Source organism: Humulus lupulus, chromosome 7, assembly GCF_963169125.1.
Source record: "Humulus lupulus chromosome 7, drHumLupu1.1, whole genome shotgun sequence".
Lineage (NCBI taxonomy): Eukaryota > Viridiplantae > Streptophyta > Magnoliopsida > Rosales > Cannabaceae > Humulus > Humulus lupulus.
The window spans coordinates 3,078,346-3,093,276 of NC_084799.1; the positions used below are offsets into that span (position 1 = coordinate 3,078,346).

Sequence of the window (14,931 nt, forward strand, 5' to 3'; positions counted from 1 at the left end):
GGTGGTGGTCGAGACCCGCCATATCCTTCTAGGGTACCGTCATCCTGCGAGTCAGGTTAAATATTTTATATCAAAATTATTTTTGGAAATTATATTGTTAGAGAAATATAACAACAATACTAATATTGGTCATTGTTAATAAATTTTAAAGCCCCGCGGATGAGAAAAAATGGTCGTGGCCTTGCTATTAATAATGTTCTTGAAGAATGAAGGAAAAAAGCTGGTAAACCATTGGATCTAGAGCTTGATCCTGTGACGAACAAAGTGGTTGGGCAGGAGGACCAAGCTTTTATTCACATGTTGGGCACGTAAGTTACAATGTTGTGTCCGGGACATTACTTGGATTTTGTTGATTTACCTCAACAGTTTAAGGATCAAGTGCTTGATCGTATGAGGGTAAAAAATTATAAATCTTATGCTCTGCATTATTTACAAAGTCATCTATTTTTTTTTCTTAGTGCAGTATTACTATAATATAGACAGTCATCCACAACCTGAGTCAATTCTGGCAACTATCTATAAAGAGATGGGTGAAAGATATCGTGAGAGAAAGAACATCAGACATAAACACTTCAAAAACCATTAAGCTCGATCAGAAGATTGGGAGAATGTCCTCTCTAAGCCACCTGACCATTTCACTAAGGAGACATGGAAGGATATTTGTGAGTTGTTTTTGAGCGAAATATTTTGGCTTGCTCTGCTAAAAACCAAGCAAACAGAAAATGAATGAAGTATGTAACAACACAAGGCACAAAATCGTTGGCAGCTAAGCATCACGAATATGTAAGTGAAGATGTTAATTTAATTTTACAAAATAACACATTCTAAAACATTTTGTTTACATTTGTATAGGAGCACCCAGATGTGCATGTTGTTGATACTTGGAGGGATGTTCATATGAAAAAATCGACAAAAGCTTTTGTCAACGAGGCAACTCAACAAGATTATGTAAGTGAATATTATTGTGTTCTCATATTCGAAAAATTATTTTAGTTTTTTGTTTCTAATGTTTTCTTTATACAGGAAAAAATGACGGCGGAGCTTCAGAGGTCACAGCTTGATAGGCAGTCTCAACATCAGAGTGAGGGGTCTGGTAATGTATCTGGACGATCAACACGAGATACTAAGTAAAGTACTTGGAGAGAGATCTGACTACCAAAAAGGAGTAGGTTATAGGGTGAAAGGGAAAGTGAGAAAGTCAACCTCCAGCTCTACAAATCAAAGTCAGTCCAAAGCACATACTGCTCCTACGCCTAATGAAGATATGACTACTATGGCTCTGATGATGAAGGCAATGCGTGAGACAATTCAGATGGTGGCACCTTAGCAACCCAGTAATCTATATAACCCACGGTTTGACAGTTTTCTGCAGAGGAACAGCCACGGCCTCAGGATCAGTTTGGGGACCTCACGCTTGGACGATCTTCACAGCAGCCTTATATTCCTTCACTGCCACAAACACAGCCGTCGCCACAGCAAAATGTTGAAGAAGAGGATAATTACAATATTGACCTTAATGATTATATTTATTTATTAGTTTATGTATTTTGATTAAATTAACAGTGAATTTATTTTTAATGACAATAGCGATATTAGTTAGTTTGATAAATATTAAATTATATATTAATTTTAATGTTAGTTATGTTTAAATTAATTAATTGGTTATTTTGTTAAAATTTATTATGAATTATTTTTAAAAATATTTAAATTTAATAAATATTAATTTATTTAAAATTATTTTTTAAAATATATAATAAAAATATTATTAGCGGCGAACCCTGCGGCTAATAATGTCACATCTGACACAAGTATTAGCGGCGGGTTCTGCCGCTACTGCCGCCTGTAATAATACATTATTAGCGGCGGGTGTGTCAGGCCGCCACTAATAATACTTATTAGTGACCATTAATTAGCGGCGGGGCATTAGCGGTGGAACCCCGCCGCTAATTCTAATTACCAGCGGACACAAATCTTATGAGCGGCGGACCTTCCCGTCACTAATATCCTTTAATCTTGTAGTGATATAATATACAGTGTAACAAAAAGACATATATATTGTATGACTTATTTGTTTAAAAAAATAAAGAAAATTAAGACCCTATAATATTAATTTATTTTTGTTGTATAATGATTTATGTGTTAATTACATGATATAAAAGAGAGAAAATGAAATTATGATACTTTAAATAGTTTCTCATATAAGAATTAGAAAAAGTATTAATAGATTAAAAATAATTGATTTATGAGACAATTTCAAGTGATAATCTATAATAAATGTGTGTATATAGTGTTTACCCAAAAAAAGGACTACCTGATGACGTGGCAGAATTAGCCTACACGTGGGATACGCGTGGTAGTTTAAGTAAGTATGGTATGTTCGACCATCGACCAGAAGAGAATTGGCTCATCAGACATCAAAATTATGAGAGACTAGTCTGGTCGCATATTTTCATTTATTTCCTTCAGATATGTAATCTTATAATTACGTATTAATTGTAGTTTCCATTATTATTTAGATACGCCTGTATAAAATGTAATTAAGGCACATTGGCCCATGTAGAACTCCTTGAGCCTATAAATAAGAATCAAAGGGCTCAAGAGAGGGGACTTTTGAACTTCAGAATTCTAAGAGAGAAATAGAGTGTTTTTATTAACTATAATTGTATTCATCTGAAAGCTTGTGAAACTCGTGAACCCTAGTTCATTGATCACAATTTTTTTGGAATTATACATCAATAAGAGTGGACGTATCTTATTACCATTTTATTGGGGCCGAACCACTATAAATTATTTGTGTCGTTTATCTTTTCGTCTTGATTTCATCTCATTTTCTATCGTTTTACTTGACTCCGTGTCGTTGACCAATTCGTGGGTCAACATTTTGGTGCTTTCGTTGAGAGCAAAACTCAAGACCTCCAAAAAGATCAAATGGCGAAAACGTCTAGAAAGACTGGACAAACCTCTGGTGCCGCACCAACACAGCCTCCTCCACAAAATGTGGCTGAAGATAAGCCACAATTGGAATTTGAAGAGGAGGAAATTCTAGAGTCCAAGAACTTTACTTAGCTAGTTAGATAGTAGTAGTAGTAGTAGTTATAGTATGTTTATTACTATGGATTTTGGTTCAAGTCGGGACTTAGTTGGACACTCGTAGCAACACTTGTAGATTTTATAAGTTTAACCTATAGTTTAAGAATATTAATTATAACATAAGGTTTGATTAATATAACTGATTATGAAGATGATAATTATTATACTATAAGGTTTAGATAGACCCAATAAGATAATGACACTTGTCATGTGCATGTTTATTGAGAAATTAAGTATTTTTGAGGATTAGTTTATTAAGAGTAATATCTGAAAATCCCAGAGTCTGTCAGAAGCTTTGAAATCGTTATAGGACTCACTCAAAGTTGTTTACTCAATTCAAATTAGGCTGAAAAGTGTAATTACGTGTATAATATTTCAGCATGTGCCGATATATCGTAGCTCTAGGGGGCGATATATCGCCACACGAGGATACGAAAAACACGTAACTTCGCACGACCATTTCGACGAGCCTCGGGAATATCAGCCCAGGCGATATATCGTCTAGCATGGGCGATAAATCGGCTCTAGGGCATGAATTTTGAACAATTTTGAAACCGAGCTCATTTTATTCCATAACCTCTTGATAAGTCCAGAATCTTTTTGACCGAGTCTTAAGCCTCTGCTGAACGAATATTCAAATGATTTTCAATTAAAAAGTCATTATTTTTATTCAAGCTAAATGAAGATCTTTTCATTCTTGAACTCTATAAATAGGACCTAGTACCCAACCATTTCTTTCATTCTTCAAGCTGAGTTCAGAGCCTTCAAGCTGCTAGGTTTACTTTAGAGTGTTAAACACTTGGGTTGGGGTTATAAGCTTTATCATTATAAGCTTATTAAACACTTGGGAAGTAAGGTTATTAGTGTGTATTTTGATATCAAGGTGTAGTTCGATTATAGTGTATTCAAAGGTATTTCTATTCCCAGTTCATCTCTGTATATTTCATTAGTTTTTATAGTTTTTCTCTACTCAATTTTTAACTCACTATTTTCATTCGTGGTTAGGCATCTAAGTTCTTTGAATTTGAGGTTTCATTTCGGTAAGCTCTTCTACTCGGTGGTTTAGATTCATTTCTTTTTCATCTCCTTATTTTAGAAAAAACTCACCTTCTATTAATGGTTTTTAGGAGTGTTCCAAAATCCCGTCCTTGTTCTCACATCCCGGTATTTGGTAAGGAAAATAGGATAGTTATTATATTCTTATATGATTATGCTATAGTATGTTTTTATATGTTATGATATATTTTTTGAGGCTTATAGTTGCTTAAATAGCAAACCCCAACACTTTTATGTTTTTGGGGCTTATAGTTGCTTAGCTAGCAAACCTCATTGTAGTATGAGGCTTATAGTTGCTTAGTTAGCAAACCCCAATAGTTACCATGTACATGGGTTAGAATTATGATATATGTTTATATGTTATATGTAACGTCCCTAAGGTAGGGTACGTCTGCCACATACTCGTAATTCTAGGGTTTACGAGTATGTAAGGCACTTGACCAAAAGAATTAAATAAAATGATACGAAGAAATACAGAAAAATTTAAATCTTTTATATAAACTTATTAGAAGAAATTATTACACGTATGAATACTTTAAATTTAAGGCAGCCATATGAAAACTCTAAACCACTATTGCATTGCTACTGAGTCCGTGCTCCACAAGTTGCTCAACAGCTAAAGCCACACCTGGAAAAATGTTGGAAAATAACATAATGAGCTAACGCTCAGTAAGCAAATCTCATGCATACACATACACATGAATGTCGTGAGTTTGTAGTGCACATATACTAATATGCTGACTTATATACTTATGCATTTCATTTATTGCTCATGCACTTTCAAACTTTACTTTTATGCTCTTTCTTTTAGTTTCACATTTTTATGGGCCCAATATCACTTGTGCACACTGTTTGATTCAGCCAATGCCTGCAGGGCTTGTTACACATATCATATAGAATCCCATGGGTTCTCCTCCGGCTAGCCATCATCTCAGCTAGGCTCATCATAACACTCATTTCATCGTTGCCATAGCTGCCATACTTATTACACATATGGAGGAGAAAGACGGAAACATGGCAAACATATCTGAATGGTCAACTCTGACCTAGCCCACACTAGTGGGCAGCCACTATAAGTCTTATAGACTTCCGTCTTCTTTACTGAACTTACTTGATTGCTTCATCAAAACAGTGGCACCCTTTTTAAACATCTTATTATCACTTTGCTTAAGCCTTGTGTCATTAAAATGTTTAACTTTACATAAGACTTTTCAAGACATTTCATAACTTTTCTCATATTCATATGCATGGTCTTATATCACATAACTGTACATGCCATGCATACATGCTGATGCTGAAATGCCAATGTTCGTGTTCATGACTGATGTTGATGGTATTCAATCAAGGCATTGTATCACATCTCATATAACTCAAAACATCTTTAGTCATAATACATGAAGCTTTGGGTTGGTGGCGTTGTTATACCTTAACGTAGAGCTATGGCTCAGGTCTAAGGTTTCCAGCCTAAAAACTTAAACGCTTCATATATCATAACATATAACAAATCATGAACATAGAGTAATCCACATATCCATCAACATAAGAACACATACTTGCACATAATTCATATCATTCTTAACCAAGTAAGACATCTTTCACATATCACAGAATTCATCAATTACATATCACACAACACCCTTATGGTGTTCATATAACCATTCTTCACATACTTATCATATGCATCATCATCATACCATACTTAACTCATCAGATGTACACAATCAATGTAGTCATGCATCTTACACTTAAGCACAAAAGGTGAGATTTACTTACCTTAGGTCCTTAGCTTATTTTAAAACGGCTCACCAAGAGTCAATCAATCAAATCCATACAAATCCTATTCAAGGCACATAATTTATTAAATTCTATCTAATCCGTAAATATACACTATTGATAGTGTATATTAATCATACCAGAAACTATATAAATGATAATAATAATTATAATCCTAACAACAATAATAATTATCGTCTATAATTAAACTTATTTCGATATTAATAACAAAATACTTCAATAGCAATACGTATATGGATGTATATATTCAAATAGTCATTTTATAAAAGAAATCATATTTGTAACATAAAGTTGTAATAATCAATATAATGATAATAATATAAATATAAATATTTATATTATTATTAATTAGTCATAATATTAATTCCAGTGATATAATAAATATACTTTCTCCAAACTTCACTGGTCTTACAAATATCAATAACTGTAGGAAACTAATATTTGATATTATTTTAATATTCAAATATTAATATACAATAATAATGGTTAGATAATAGGTTTACTATAAATCATACTTTTCATATATATATATATATATATATGAATCTGTATTCTTGATTTACTTAACAAAATAATAACAATAATAATTAAAATTACTTAATCATAATAATTTCTATATTAATATAAAATCAATTAAATATGTATTTTTATACTTGATTTAATATCTAATATTTTCTAGAAAATTGGACAGCACAACGGCTATAAAGTGGACAATTCCAAAATCAAAACCTGTATCAAAAATATATATAATCCTAGACAGCCAGTAAATTACAGAAAATATTCCATATATCAATAATATATAATTATATACTATAAATACACATAATAACAATTACTCTAATCAATCACAATTAAATCACAATATATAGGTTAAAGAAATTATACCAAAATGATCGGGTTCCACAACAAGTCAAACGATGATTTTCTGAGACTCAAAACGTACTTCGGAACCTCGAACACTAAGTTTCGACCGTCGGTCTACGGTGGATCGCGGTGGCTCGTGGTGGGCCCACCACCCAACTATGGTAGATGTAGGAAAAAGTTATTGGGTTTTGAAGCCCACAACACGAGGAGCACGATGGTGGTGACGGATCGGCAAACGGATGCCCGAGGTGGCCGAATCGCAACTTTGAAGTCGCGGGGTGGCCGAACTTAAATCGAGTGGTTGAGGCGTTTAATCGGCGAGTGAGCTCTAGATTCCCGCGTGGGTCGATAGTTCGGAGGCCTCTGAATCCAACGGTCCGGCGCGTGGCTAAAAATGGTGGCCGGAAAGTACTCCTGCGTCGTCGGCAACAGTAATACGCAGAGGAGAGAGAGAGAGAGAGAGAGAGAGAGAGAGAGAGAGGGAGAGAGAGAGAGGTTTTCTGAGGAGAGAGAGAGAGGGGGGGGGCTCGGGTAAAATGAAAGGCTGAAGCCTTTTATTTTATTTTATTTTATTTATTTATTTTTAAAAATTACACTTGGACCCAAAATACTAAAATTCTTTTCAAATAAGCCCTTTAGCCAAACTTTCTTAATTTTTATAAAAATCCCCAATTAAAATTATATGACATTTGGGTCCAATACTTGACTACTCAAGTTTCTCTTTCTTTAATCTCATTAAAAACATAAAATCATATTTTAAACACTATTTTTCCATTACTATTTCTTAAATTTGTAAAGTTGTACATTTTATGTATTAAAACTCTGATTTATTATAAATAAATGTATTATGAAAATGTTGGATATTACAATCCTTCCCCCGTTAAAATAATTTCGTCCTCGAAATTTCAAACTAAAATTTGATAATCGGAGACAAGAACTACCATTACAAATAAACAGAACAACATTTCACAGCATAAGATTTTATACACAACACTTACTTTCACCCCGAAAACAAAACTTATTCCTGACTTCTTGTAATCCTTATCATATATAAAAAGGCGAGGATGTGTAAACGCCTCACATGATGACTACAATATAGATAGAAAGGAAATAAGCTATAACAATAGTATAAATTACAATGAATGTATACGAAAATACAAACGAATCCTCATCATCCATACTTTTGAACACAAACCACATAACGTAAGAAGAGAAAATGACCATCATCATGAAAACATCCTTGATCTTCATGTCTTACAGTCAATTTTTTTTTTTTTTTTTTTTTTAAGTAGATGCAATTGACTGGTTATACCTTGATAATAGATGCTAAATTGAGCAACAAGTTTGTTCAATAGAAAGTTTTTCGGCATAAAAAAAAAATTGGATAACTAGAAAACAATTATATAGCCGATGAAGATTATTCTTTAAAACCAAGTCTCTGTGAAACCCTTTCGTTGTCAAAACCGACTTCTTGCCCTGAATGAGAAATAGTGAGATAGGCCATTCATTAGGTACCAGTTCAGAAAAACCTGACTCTCATTTTTTCTCTAAGAAAACATTTAAAAATCAAAATTGTTTCCAAATGTATAAAATAATAAAGGGCATATTGATACTATGCTAGAATGCAAATAACCGTGGCCACTCGGAAATTCACACACTTAGCTTAGTATCCCTTCATTGAATAAAACATGGGATAAGTATTGACTGACCAATCCACCACTTCATCTACGAAAACGAATAATTCTCACATGTCTAATAAGTTAGACATGTCTCATTTCAACACCTATACCAATAATACTCAGTCATCAATTCACACAAGTAATACATTATCTTACTTTCGGGATAAAACAGCTAATATACTATAATTTAATCGCCGAAAGTAATTCACACTACAGAGTAATTCAGTAAATAACATTTATCACCTCGATTCATTCAACAATTTACAAATTGTTTCCATGTTCAAATCAGGATCGCAAAATCAATAGAAGTGATTTCCATGTCGACAACATCTAATAAGTTTGACTTTCATCATCAGAGAGGATAGCGTAACACATTGAACAAGATAAAATCTGTGATATCTATCTTGAAAACAAACAAATTCAAGGATCCAATGACCCAACAGTTCAACACATTTTTCTATAAATAAAATTCATCACATACACACTAAAACACAATCAATCTCAAGCTTTTGAAAACCAAATAATTATTACTTCCGTCCATTACTCAAGCTAAGCAACCCATGGCATCCTCATCATCTCAGCTGAACTTAGACCTAACTTTAGCTTTACCTGAGCCAAATCTTCCCACTATCGAATCTTCACCACAAATTTATGCACCCCTACCACAGCTAATGGTGTATCCTACGGTACACATCCCAGAACGAAATACTCAATTTCCCAGAGTTTGGCTTCCCAAATTTTATTCTGATACTGGCCTTGTCACGGTGGAGGATTCAGCTATGCTCGATAAAAAGGTGGCCATTAGTATAGGTCAAAGCATACTCACACCTAAAGACCAAATAATTTTATCCCATAGGTCAGACCTACAAGCTGTAAAAGATTCCTTAGTTCTTACCACTCAGGCGGCAGCATCGGTCTCAAACCTAGGCCAACGGGTTCTTGCAAGAGAACAAGAGGTTGACCACTTGAAAAGGTATATAGAAACACAAAAACAAGAGATGATAACCATTAGAAATGCCAACAAGGCATTGACTCGAGAGAAGGAGAAGTTGGTTAAGGAGAATGGGACTTTAACTACACTTCTTGCTAACTACTCAGTCGATATGAAGGAAAAATTTCAGACACTGCAAACTACTGGGGAGACCCTTAGAGTTGAACAACAAAAGTTGATTGACGAGGTAGAACGTGTCCAAAACCCCAATCCTTAATAGATTATGTTTTTTTTTTTTTTTTTTCTTCTATATATTACTACTGTTTCACTAAAGTCTCTTATTGTGTGTGCTCTCAGCAACAACCTAAAACTTTGCTCTCCAAAACACTAACCTGACATATTAACCCTTAACACACTAACTGAACTGATAGATCACTTTCAAAGCTTGAGAATATCAATTAACAATCCAAACATCGACATCGATAAATCATCAATTATTTATCACATCAATAATAAAGGCATGCATTCAGATAAATAACAAACTTCAATTTCTCTACCGTGCATGAGAATATTCATTTAATCCAAACTCATACTTATATCATGGAAACTCAAACACACAATGAGTTTCTAATACAATTATACAACATCATTAACATACATTAACTAAAATATGGATAAATTATACTAACCATTAACGTGTGGCTTGTCTTGTGGCGGAACTCAGTAGCATTTCAGATCCCAAAATCTAATAACATAACGAGTATACGACATCTACAAACTCAAAGCTCTGATACCATTTGTAACGTCCCTAAGGTAGGGTACGTCTGCCACATACTCGTAATTCTAGGGTTTACGAGTATGTAAGGCACTTGACCAAAAGAATTAAATAAAATGATACGAAGAAATACAGAAAAATTTAAATCTTTTATATAAACTTATTAGAAGAAATTATTACACGTATGAATACTTTAAATTTAAGGCAGCCATATGAAAACTCTAAACCACTATTGCATTGCTACTGAGTCCGTGCTCCACAAGTTGCTCAACAGCTAAAGCCACACCTGGAAAAATGTTGGAAAATAACATAATGAGCTAACGCTCAGTAAGCAAATCTCATGCATACACATACACATGAATGTCGTGAGTTTGTAGTGCACATATACTAATATGCTGACTTATATACTTATGCATTTCATTTATTGCTCATGCACTTTCAAACTTTACTTTTATGCTCTTTCTTTTAGTTTCACATTTTTATGGGCCCAATATCACTTGTGCACACTGTTTGATTCAGCCAATGCCTGCAGGGCTTGTTACACATATCATATAGAATCCCATGGGTTCTCCTCCGGCTAGCCATCATCTCAGCTAGGCTCATCATAACACTCATTTCATCGTTGCCATAGCTGCCATACTTATTACACATATGGAGGAGAAAGACGGAAACATGGCAAACATATCTGAATGGTCAACTCTGACCTAGCCCACACTAGTGGGCAGCCACTATAAGTCTTATAGACTTCCGTCTTCTTTACTGAACTTACTTGATTGCTTCATCAAAACAGTGGCACCCTTTTTAAACATCTTATTATCACTTTGCTTAAGCCTTGTGTCATTAAAATGTTTAACTTTACATAAGACTTTTCAAGACATTTCATAACTTTTCTCATATTCATATGCATGGTCTTATATCACATAACTGTACATGCCATGCATACATGCTGATGCTGAAATGCCAATGTTCGTGTTCATGACTGATGTTGATGGTATTCAATCAAGGCATTGTATCACATCTCATATAACTCAAAACATCTTTAGTCATAATACATGAAGCTTTGGGTTGGTGGCGTTGTTATACCTTAACGTAGAGCTATGGCTCAGGTCTAAGGTTTCCAGCCTAAAAACTTAAACGCTTCATATATCATAACATATAACAAATCATGAACATAGAGTAATCCACATATCCATCAACATAAGAACACATACTTGCACATAATTCATATCATTCTTAACCAAGTAAGACATCTTTCACATATCACAGAATTCATCAATTACATATCACACAACACCCTTATGGTGTTCATATAACCATTCTTCACATACTTATCATATGCATCATCATCATACCATACTTAACTCATCAGATGTACACAATCAATGTAGTCATGCATCTTACACTTAAGCACAAAAGGTGAGATTTACTTACCTTAGGTCCTTAGCTTATTTTAAAACGGCTCACCAAGAGTCAATCAATCAAATCCATACAAATCCTATTCAAGGCACATAATTTATTAAATTCTATCTAATCCGTAAATATACACTATTGATAGTGTATATTAATCATACCAGAAACTATATAAATGATAATAATAATTATAATCCTAACAACAATAATAATTATCGTCTATAATTAAACTTATTTCGATATTAATAACAAAATACTTCAATAGCAATACGTATATGGATGTATATATTCAAATAGTCATTTTATAAAAGAAATCATATTTGTAACATAAAGTTGTAATAATCAATATAATGATAATAATATAAATATAAATATTTATATTATTATTAATTAGTCATAATATTAATTCCAGTGATATAATAAATATACTTTCTCCAAACTTCACTGGTCTTACAAATATCAATAACTGTAGGAAACTAATATTTGATATTATTTTAATATTCAAATATTAATATACAATAATAATGGTTAGATAATAGGTTTACTATAAATCATACTTTTCATATATATATATATATATATGAATCTGTATTCTTGATTTACTTAACAAAATAATAACAATAATAATTAAAATTACTTAATCATAATAATTTCTATATTAATATAAAATCAATTAAATATGTATTTTTATACTTGATTTAATATCTAATATTTTCTAGAAAATTGGACAGCACAACGGCTATAAAGTGGACAATTCCAAAATCAAAACCTGTATCAAAAATATATATAATCCTAGACAGCCAGTAAATTACAGAAAATATTCCATATATCAATAATATATAATTATATACTATAAATACACATAATAACAATTACTCTAATCAATCACAATTAAATCACAATATATAGGTTAAAGAAATTATACCAAAATGATCGGGTTCCACAACAAGTCAAACGATGATTTTCTGAGACTCAAAACGTACTTCGGAACCTCGAACACTAAGTTTCGACCGTCGGTCTACGGTGGATCGCGGTGGCTCGTGGTGGGCCCACCACCCAACTATGGTAGATGTAGGAAAAAGTTATTGGGTTTTGAAGCCCACAACACGAGGAGCACGATGGTGGTGACGGATCGGCAAACGGATGCCCGAGGTGGCCGAATCGCAACTTTGAAGTCGCGGGGTGGCCGAACTTAAATCGAGTGGTTGAGGCGTTTAATCGGCGAGTGAGCTCTAGATTCCCGCGTGGGTCGATAGTTCGGAGGCCTCTGAATCCAACGGTCCGGCGCGTGGCTAAAAATGGTGGCCGGAAAGTACTCCTGCGTCGTCGGCAACAGTAATACGCAGAGGAGAGAGAGAGAGAGAGAGAGAGAGAGAGAGAGAGAGAGGGAGAGAGAGAGAGGTTTTCTGAGGAGAGAGAGAGAGGGGGGGGCTCGGGTAAAATGAAAGGCTGAAGCCTTTTATTTTATTTTATTTTATTTATTTATTTTTAAAAATTACACTTGGACCCAAAATACTAAAATTCTTTTCAAATAAGCCCTTTAGCCAAACTTTCTTAATTTTTATAAAAATCCCCAATTAAAATTATATGACATTTGGGTCCAATACTTGACTACTCAAGTTTCTCTTTCTTTAATCTCATTAAAAACATAAAATCATATTTTAAACACTATTTTTCCATTACTATTTCTTAAATTTGTAAAGTTGTACATTTTATGTATTAAAACTCTGATTTATTATAAATAAATGTATTATGAAAATGTTGGATATTACATTATATATTTATAGCTTATGTTTATGTATATGTTTCATGCTTGTAGTAGATTTTTCTTGCTGGGCATTAGGCTCATTCCTTTGTTTTTTATGTGTAGGAAAATAGTTATGGCGATGGGAAGATTCTTGGCATCTTGGGATTATGTATTGAGGGAGAATGGATTCGGTGGACTGCGCGAACGATTCGAGGATGAAGTTGTTTAAGTCTTTTAATTATGATTTCTATGTATTTCTGCACTTGATTTTGTAACCAATTTCTTTAAGATTTGTCATGTTTTATTGTATGTTTTAAACAATGGGATCCCATATCATGTTCTGAATTTTATGTTAACCTTTGTTTTACAGTTTTAAATAAAGTTATGACTATTTCATATGTATGTTTTCTTAAGATTAGTATCTATGTATAAGTAGTTTTAATGGTCCAAGGTCTAGAATTAGTTAGGGCATTACAGTTAGTATCAGAGACAGGTTCATTCGCATGAAGTTCTCCTCGATACACACACTCAAAGCTCTGAATCTGACCGCCAAGTAAGTGTTTAAGTTATAGTTATTATGTTTATATGTATAGCTAACGATTTTAGCCTTTATGTTTTCAATTAAGAATGAACGAAGCATTAACTTATGAGGATATCTGAGCCATTAAGGCCCTAAAAAGAGTTAGAGAACCACGAAACACCGTAGGAGTGCTAGAAAGAATCACTCGGAGGCTACTTTTATTCCACAGGGAGATAGGTCACCTCCAAGAATCTAAGCAGATCATGATGAGATCAACAGAGCAATACGTTTTAGTAATTAGACTCTTTAGAGATTATCCTACCGTGATTGCAGCCTTAGAAGAAATTTGGGAGACGATAGATGACGAAGATGAATTGTCGGTAGCAATGAGATATTATTTTCTCATACTTAGGTTCACTTCAAAAATAGAATTTCAGTTTACAAATGAACAAAAACATAGAATTTTTACGAATCTTCCTCGAGGGCATTTTGAGGCACAAGACAATGATGACTACGAAGAGATAGATGACGATATGCTAGAATGAAGGATCGGATGTAGAAGATCCCGATTTTTAGAATAGACTAGTTTCATTGATTATTTTCATTTATTATTTGTTTTCTTTTATGATTGTAAATAGTGAAAACTTTCTTTTCCAAATTAATATCATGGTTATTTTGTTATCATGTAGGAGTTTGATTTTCTTTTGCAATTATAATAAATAATGACTAAGTTCGGTGAGGGTGGATACAAATCAATGAATCGAGTTTCTATATTGAGAGTTAAGGGGCCATAGTAGTGGGAACGATTTTACTGATCCCAGCCCTCCCTCAATATGGTTAACTTTGGAACAAAGATGAGTTTCGAGCCTGAGAATTAAGTCATATAGGATGATTGGAAACAGACTTAGAAAATAAAGAAAACTTATTTTTCTAAGTATAGAAACCCACTCTAATAATAAAGAAGGCTTATATAATTTTCATAAGAAGTTATAATTAATAGGTCCGAGTTATGTTTGTTTAGATTAAGTTTTTGCCTTAGAGCCTATTAGGGTGAAGTTCAGACAT

At 33.3% G+C, this 14,931-nt stretch overlaps 2 long non-coding RNA genes across 2 annotated transcripts; both read right to left on the reverse strand.

Moving 5' to 3' along the window:
• Positions 1-4,513: 4,513 nt before the first annotated feature.
• On the reverse strand, positions 4,514-7,319 carry LOC133789360 (uncharacterized). The gene is made up of 3 exons (XR_009873533.1): positions 6,826-7,319; positions 5,920-5,983; positions 4,514-4,774 (listed from the first exon to the last, which is right to left on the reverse strand). It is a non-coding gene; the product is annotated as an uncharacterized LOC133789360 (long non-coding RNA).
• A 92-nt stretch (positions 7,320-7,411) lies between these two features.
• Positions 7,412-13,020, reverse strand: LOC133790340 (uncharacterized). The gene is made up of 3 exons (XR_009874000.1): positions 12,525-13,020; positions 11,621-11,684; positions 7,412-10,475 (listed from the first exon to the last, which is right to left on the reverse strand). It is a non-coding gene; the product is annotated as an uncharacterized LOC133790340 (long non-coding RNA).
• Between the last annotated feature and the right edge of the window lie 1,911 nt (positions 13,021-14,931).